The following is an 8,788-nucleotide window of genomic DNA, read 5'->3' on the forward strand; positions in this document are numbered from 1 at the left end:
CCACAAAGTGCTTGCCAAAGGATAAAATGAAAAAGGGAAAGGTGAAGATCACCTTGACTCTTGCATAAAGTAAAAGACATAAAGTAAAAGATAGGCCCTTCGCAGAGGGAAGCAGAGGTTGTCATGCACTTTTAGGGTTGGATACACAAGATCTTAATGCGAAAGAACGTCACTTTATATTGCCCCTTGTATATGGACCTTTATTATGCAGTCCGTTGCTTTTATTGCTTCCATAACAAGTTCGTACAAAGCTTATTTTCTCCACACTAATACGTTATGCATATTTAGAGAGCAATTTTTATTGCTTGCACCGATGACAACTTACTTGGAGGATCTTACTCAATCCATAGGTAGGTATGGTGGACTCTCATGGCAAAAAGTGGGTTTAAGGATATTTGGAAGCACAAGTAGTATCTCTACTTGGTGCTAGGAATTTTGGCTAGCATGAGGGGGAAAGGCAAGCTCAACATGTTTGAATGATCCATGACAATATACTTTAACTGAGATGTGAGAAAACATAACCCATTACGTTGTCTTCCTTGTCCAACATCAACTCTTTAGCATGTCATACTTAATGAGTGCTCACAATTATAAAATATGTCTATGATAATATATTTATATGTGAAATCTCTCTTCCTTCAATATTCTTTCATGAATTGTTCAAATGACTAATACAATGCTTGCTAACCGTCAATAAATTTACAACCTCTACTTCTTAGATGTGAAGTCATTACTCCCTATGGGATAAGCAAATGAGGCATATATAATTTCAGATTTATGACATTCAACTCATTCAACCATTTACTCATAGGATATAAGTGAAGCACACGAGTAAATGAGAAACTACTCCAAAAAGATATAAGTGAAGATCAATGAGTAGTCAAATAATTGTGCAACTATGTGAAGACTCTCTAACATTTAAGAATTTCAGATCTTTGTATTGTATTCAAGTAGCAAGCAAAAACAATGACATTGCAAGGATAGCACAATTCATGTGAAGAAGCAAAAAACTTAGGCTCAACCGATACTAACCGATAGTTGTTGAAGAAGAAAGGTGGGATGCCTAACGGGGCATCCCCAAGCTTAGATGCTTGAGACTTCTTGGTATTATCTTGGGGTTCCTTGGGCATCCCCAAGCTTGAGCTTTTGTGTCTCCTTAATTCCTCTCATATCATGGTTTCTCTTTTTATCAAAAGCTTCATCCACAACAAACTTAACAAGAACTTGTGAGATAGGTTAGTATAAACCAATGCAAAACCTTATCATTTTATACTGTAACAAATCACTTAAATTATTATTCAACATTGCATACTAAATGCCTCTTCATATTTAATACTCCTATCCTCAAATAGAATCATTAAACAAGCAAACATATGCAAACAATGCAAACATAACAGCAATCTGCCAAAACAGTACAGTCTGTAAAGAATGCAAGAGTATCAATACTTCCCTAACTCCAAAATTTATAATAGAAAATTCCCACTGTAATAAATTTATCAGAGCTCAATATGCAAAAATATTCAACATTATACCATCCTCTGTCTTTTCTAGGGAATTTTTGCAACAGCGGTAAACTTTCTGTTTTCAAACAGCAACATGTATACTAGCAAAATAAGCATGGCAAAGGCTATCCTTGACATTTTATTGAAAATAAAGATGCAAAACATTATTCTAACTAACATCAAGAAAATACTAACAAAATAAAATGACGCTCCAAGCAAAACACATATCATGTGGCGAATAAAAATATAGCTTCAAGTAAAGTTACCGATGAACGAAGACGAAAGAGGGGATGCCTTCCGGGGCATCCCCAAGCTTAGGCTCTTGGTTGTCCTTGAATATTACCTTGGGGTGCCTTGGGCATCCCCAAGCTTAGGCTCTTTCCACTCCTTATTCCATGGTCCATCGAATCTTTACCCAAAACTTGAAAACTTCAACCACACAAAACTCAAAACAAAACTCGTAAGCTCCGTTAGTATAAGAAAATAAAACCACCACTTAGGTACTGTAATGAACTTATTATTTATTCATATTTGTGTAATATATACTGTATTCTAACTTCTCTATGGTTCATACCACTTAATACTAGCCATAGATTGATCAAAATAAGCAAACAACACATAGAAAACAGAATCCGTCAAAAACAGAACAGTCTGTAGTAATCTGTATCAAACGTATACTTATGGAACCCAAAAAATTATTAACTAAATTTCTGGACCTGTGTAATTTGTCTATTAATCATCTTCAAAAAGAATCAACCTAAAAGCACTCTCCAGTAAAAAATGGCAGCTATTCTCATGAGCGCAAAAGTTTCTGTTTTTTACAGCAAGATCACATAAACTTCACCCAAGTCTTCCCAAAGGTTCTACTTGGCACTTTATTGAAACAAAAGCTATAAAACATGATTACTACAGTATCATAATCATGTGGACACACAAAACAGTAAGGATAAATATTGGGTTGTCTCCCAACAAGCGCTTTTCTTTAATGCCTTTTTAGCTAGGCATGATGATGGCAATGATGCTCACATAAAAGATAAGAATTGAAACATAAAGAGAGCATCATGAAGAATATGAATAGCACATTTAAGTCTAACCCACTTCCTATGCATAGGGATTTTATGAGCAAACAACTTATGGGAACAATAATCAACTAGCAAAGGAAGGTAAAACAAGCATAACTTCAAAACATTAAGCACATAGAGAGGAAACTTGATATTATTGCAATTCCTACAAGCGTAAGTTCCTCCCTCATAATAATTTTCAGTAGCATCATGAATTAATTCAACAATATAACCACCACCTAAAGCATTCTTTTCATGATCTACAAGCATAGAAAATTTACTACTCTCCACATAAGCAAAATTCTTCTCATTCGGGATAGTGAGAGTATCATAAGAGACTTGAACACTAAAAATTGTTTCCACATTAAAAGAGTAACGTTCAGAAAAAGGGTAATCATAATCATGACAAGATTTGTAAATATAATCATCACTACTTTTAGAGCATAAGTTTCATCACAATAATCATCATAAGTAGCAACTTCGTTCTCATCATAATCGATTGAAACCTCTCCCAAGATAGTGGAATCACTAAATAAAGTTGACACTCTTCCAAATCCACTTTCATATTCATCACAATAAAATTCAACATCCTCCAAAATAGTGGGATCATTACTTCCTAAAGTTGACACTCTTCCGAACCCACTTTCATCAATATAATCATCATAGCACTAGTAGAAAACCACCCATTAGTCCCGGTTCGTAAGGGCCTTTAGTCCCGGTTCATGAACCGGGACTAATGGGTTGTTACTAATACCTCCACCCATTAGTCCCGGTTCAATCCAGAACCGGGACCAATGTGCCTCCACGTGGCTCTGTGCGCCCACCCCAGTCAGGGGGCCTTTGGTCCCGGTTGGTGGCACCAACCGGGACCAAAATGCATCCACGCGTCAGCATTCCAGTTGCTGGGGTTTTTGTGTTTTTTTTGAAAGGAGGGGAGGTTGGGGGTTTTGGGGGGTTAATTTAATTAGGTGTTTCATATATTGTGTTAGCTAGCTAATTAATAGAGAGAAGTGTCCTCTCTTATGTCCGTGCTTGGACGCTACGTACTATATATACATAAGTGATCGAGAGAACCATTCAGTACAGAAGTTCGTCATGCATACCGAGAGAAGTGATCGATCGACCTCTCCTTCTCCGAGAGGTTGGTCGAACAACAAGTTTTCGTATCATGTATCCGACGCTACTGGCTACATACATGTACAATATGTATAAGATCTCTTATAATTACAAACCCCTAGCTAGCATTTGAAATCAATTTCCACATGGTATTCTCCGGTTTTACTGATGACGTGGTCAAGAAAGAATCCCGCCAATTCCTCTTGAATTCTCGCGATCTGGTTCTAGGAGTTCATTCCGCATCTGCCACGTCTAATTTGAAGAAGGGGGTTAATTAATACATATATATGAATGAAACTCAACAGAAATGATGGTGTAATAAAATGACATTGTGAATATTATTGCTTACGCACTTCATATTGTCTTTGAGAGTAGCCCCGCTTGTTTTTCAAAGTCGCGGTGTGGATGAACTCGCACACGTAGTATCCACAGAAATCATTCCCTTCCTCCTGCCACAAGCACTTTACGAGAAATAGAGATCAATCGAACTGATAATGAAGCATTATAAATGGCATTGATGAAAGTATAGCTATATATAGAATCAACGGGCCGGACATGCGCGCAACTACCTAGCCAGTAGTACTTACTTTCGGGTATGTATATCGCAGCTCCTTCGGCAGTCCCGGAGCTTGTGCGGTGAACTGTTTCCAAACCCTGCAAGACAAAGAAAATAATTATTATTACTTGAGATATCAGGAAATGAACAAAAAGTTACTGATATGGTGCGATAATTATGATCGATTGAACTTACTTGCTGAGCATTTCAGTCATGTCCGCATAGGTTTTGGGATCTTTCCGTCTCGAGTCTAAGACGGTTACTAGTCCACGCTCAAGCTTAATCTCCAGAAGAATATAGTGGTACCTGCGCACGCATGCATAACTCATCAATTACATTACTATAACCTCGGTTGAGTAATAAGGGAAACCGAATATGCACACGACAGTAACACTCACGGGCCGTTGTAAGGAAAGAGTATGGTATCTTTGTTTTGATTTTTTATCAACGATCGTAGCAAGTTGTCCTCGGCCTCTTTGACGTTCTTTTTAACCAGAAATACATCTATGATATTTGTGTTAATGAACCCAATATCATAAATTTCTTGTTTTTTGCACTCGACGATCTTCAATCTGCATAATATATTGAGGATAATTAATTATAAATACATGCATGCAATGAAAGAGCCGAGCTATATATAGAGACTTAATGACAGAAATAGTACTTACAGGCAGTAGCAAAAGACCATTAATTTATCGAGGGCCTTTTGATTGAAGAACTCGAAGAACTCCTCAAATGGAACAGTCAACAGATCATTTGCAACGAGATTGTGCTCCTCTTTAATATGCAGATACAAAGCATTCTTACCATCAGACTCTCTGCAGGTTTCCATGTACCAATTATGGAATCTTCGCATCATTGTTGTCAGAGATTTTTCATCTTTGACGAGAGGCTTCCCGTACTCGTATCTGTGTCCGTCCACCTTCAAGAAATCAGGAAGTGCATCGTCAGGCAGGTAATCGTCAAGATTGCCATAACCGGCCACCGTCCCCAGAGCATTAGACACATTGAGCGGGGGGCACGATTGCTGTGCTTGTTCGCCAAGCTGGGCAAACTTTTTTCCCCTTTGCTCGTTGTTTTGACCTTTTAGCACTGACAGTAGTTCCCAACCGCTGGGCTTGGAGATATGTCTGTTCAGTAATGCGCTCATAGTTGGTTCTCGGCAGAGACTTTGGTGGTTTCCTCAGGGCATCGATAGTGCGCTTTGCTTTCACCGGATCTACCTTCTCCTCCGGAGGTGGATGTCTCTTTGCTTTGACCCCTTCAAAGAACTCCTTCACGTGGGCCTGCACAATCGTATTGTTTTCCTCCTCGGACCTCTCGTACGGTAACTTCTCTAGAGGCTTGAGAGATGATGGACCGTATTTGTATTGCCTCCCGCCTCTGGTTGTGTTGCTAGACGCCGGAGCAAACGGAGCGGCTGCGGCGTCTGTCTTCTTTCGTGCTTGCTTACGAGGCAGAGGAGAAGGAGTACGACGCGCCGGAGTAGCCGGGGCGGCGGAGGGTCTCTTCCGCCCTTGCTGGCGAGGCGGAGAAGGAGGATGCTGCTGGCTGCTCGGGAGCGCCGGCGCAGGCGGAGAAGGAGGCGGAGTGACGCCATGCGCCGGAGAAGGAGGCGGAGTGCCGCCACGCGTGCCCTGATCGTCACTCGCCGGAGGAGGAGGCGGTGGAGGAGGCGGAGTGCCCTAACTCGCCGGAGCAGGAGGAGGAGGCGGAGGCGTCCAGTTCAGAAGGTTGATGAGCTCCTTCTTCCATAGGCATGGAGTCTTCAGAGCAGAACCCAGCCTAGTCTCCCCTTTACCGGTAGGGTGGTCAAGCACGAGGTCCTCAAATCCCTCCGTTATTTCATCCACCATCACCTTAGCATATCCTTTTGGAATCGGCTGGCAGTGATAAGTTGTGCCGAGTCCACTAGGATAAACTTGGCCAACAGCCGCCTTGACCTTCAAATTCATCCATCGCGCCATCATGTGGCAATTTTGAGACTCCGTGATACCATCCACGGGATAGCTGGCAGGAGCCGTCAAGACATGCTCCGGCTGAAGCAGCTCGGTGGAAGCCACGCTGCTTCTCCGCTGAGATGGCGGGGTAGCTTCGGGGGAAGCTTCGGCATGTCGTTTGTTGCGATCTGCTGCTTCTCGTTCCTCTTCTCGATCCTCTAGCCCCATTACCCTTCCAAGCAGCGCCTGCATTTGGTCCTGCTCCAGTTTCTTCCTCCTCTCGTGGGTTTTGTAACCCCCTGCGTCCGGAAAACCAACCTTCCACGGAATGGAGCCTGGCGTGCCTCGTGTCCGTCCAGGGTGCTCGGGATTCCCAAGGGCCATTGTGAGCTCGTCCTTCTCCCTGTTTGGAAGGAACGTCCCTCGCTGTGCTGCATCGATATAGTGTCGAAGGTTCTTGACTGGTATTTGCAGTTGCTCGTCCGTCCACTGACACTTCCCTGTTACAGGGTCCAAGGTTCCGCCAGCCCCGAAGAACCAAGTCCGGCAACGGTCTGGCCAGCGCATTGTCTCTGGTTCGATCCCTTTTTCAAGCAGATCATGCTTAGCCTTGGACCACTTAGGCCGGGCTTTGAGGTAGCCACCCGACCCCGTGCGATGGTGAAGCTTCTTCTTCACAGCATTTTTCTTGTTTGTCTCCAACATCTTCTTACTCTTTTCCGATGTCTTGTGGGCCACAAATGCGGGCCAGTGATCTTTGATCTTCTCATATTTGCCGATGAATTCTGGTGTCTTTTTTCCTTGACAAACTGGTTCAGCTCTTTCCTCCACCTCCTCATTAGGCCTGCCATCTTCTTAAGAGCACAAGACTTGATTAATTGCTCTTTAACTGTCTTCTCCGGATCCTCCTCTGGCGGTAGGGTGAAATTTGCCTTCAGCTCAGTCCAAAGATCTTCTTTCTGCATATCATTGACATAAGACACCTCAGCGTCTTCATCCTTAGCAGGCTTATACCATTGCTGGATGCTGATTGGGATCCTGTCCCTAACAAGAACCCCGCACTGAGCAGAAAATGCCTTCCTTGTCCGGATGAGTTCAATCGGTTCGCCGTCGGGCGCGATTTTTATGATCTCAAACTTTTCATCTGAGCTCAACTTTTTCTTCGGGCCTCGTCTCCTTACCGAAGTTGTGCTCGATCCGGAGGGCTAGAAATTATAAGGAAGAAAGACGACAGTAATTAATATGTGTACACATACCAAAACAATGGATGCATCAATTAACTAGTCAGCACGGGCTTAAATAATATATATATACCTGGCCGGACTCGGTTCGGTGACCGGAGCAGTCAGCACGGTCTCCTTCGTCTTGTACCTCCATTGTGTCACCGGAGCCATCATGAACATAGTCCTCCTCTTGTACCGGCATTAATGGGTCGAAGCCACCATCATAAACATAGCCCTCTTCTTCATCTAGCTGATCAACGGTGTCGAGGAGAAATGACACAACATCATCACTTGATCCATTTGCGATTATGTCCCCCAACATCGCTTCTGTTTCTTCGTCTCGGGAGTGCTCCATAGTTTCTGCAAATATTTACAACATGTCAATTATTATTCAAACATGGTACAGATGGATATATATATATATATATATATATATATATTAGTGGCAAACGTAGATCTAGCTAGCTAATCACAATAAGGAATCATGTTAGTGGCCTCGACACAACGCTTCAAGGGTTTGGGGTGGCCTCGACGATAACGCTCTTTTAACTTAATAAATTTGGGTGGCCTCGAGAGAGTTAATTTGTCGGGTAGGGGCGCGGCGGGAGGGGGTAGGAGACCACAACATCGTTTTCTCTCTAGGGTTTGGGTGTCCTCGAGAGTTTTGGTCGAGCGAGAGGGCCAAGGGAGGTGTTGCAGTTGTATAAGTTATCACGGTCGAGAGGGGGTATATATATATATCGACCGCCCCTCATGTCGAAGTTATCTAGAGGGGGTTATATCTTCTTCTCCTCTTCTTTTTCTTCTTCTCCCTCGAGAAAGGAAAATAATTAAGGAAAAGGAAGAAAAGAGAAAAAGGAAGAAGGAAGAAGAAGAAGAAAAAAAAGAGGAGAAGAAGAAAGGAATAGAGGAGAAAGAAGAAATTTTTCTTCTTTCTCCTCTATTCCTTTCTTCTTCTCCTCTTCTTTTTCTTCTTTTTTCCTCTTCTTATTTATTTCCCCTCTTCTTCCTCTCCTCTTTTACTCCTTTCTTCCTCTTCTTATTTTCCTTTTTCCTCTCATTCTTTTAGTATTGCTTGTTTTAAAAAAATGTTCAAATAGAAAATTTCGAAAAAAACAAAGGTTTTGCCTAATGCATTGTTCATATGAATATACAAACATTTGCATATTATACAATAATTAATATCACCAATAGATACAATAAATACAGAGCGACGAAGAGCCAATAGATACAAAAAATCTATGAACAGAAAAAAAACATGAACAATAAATACACATATGAACAATAAATACATATATGAACAAAAACATGCTCTGAACAATTTTTGAACATTACATACACATAGCCACATACATACACATATACATTATATATATATATGAACAAAAAA

The sequence above is a fragment of the Triticum dicoccoides genome, chromosome 7B (assembly GCF_002162155.2).
Source record: "Triticum dicoccoides isolate Atlit2015 ecotype Zavitan chromosome 7B, WEW_v2.0, whole genome shotgun sequence".
Lineage (NCBI taxonomy): Eukaryota > Viridiplantae > Streptophyta > Magnoliopsida > Poales > Poaceae > Triticum > Triticum dicoccoides.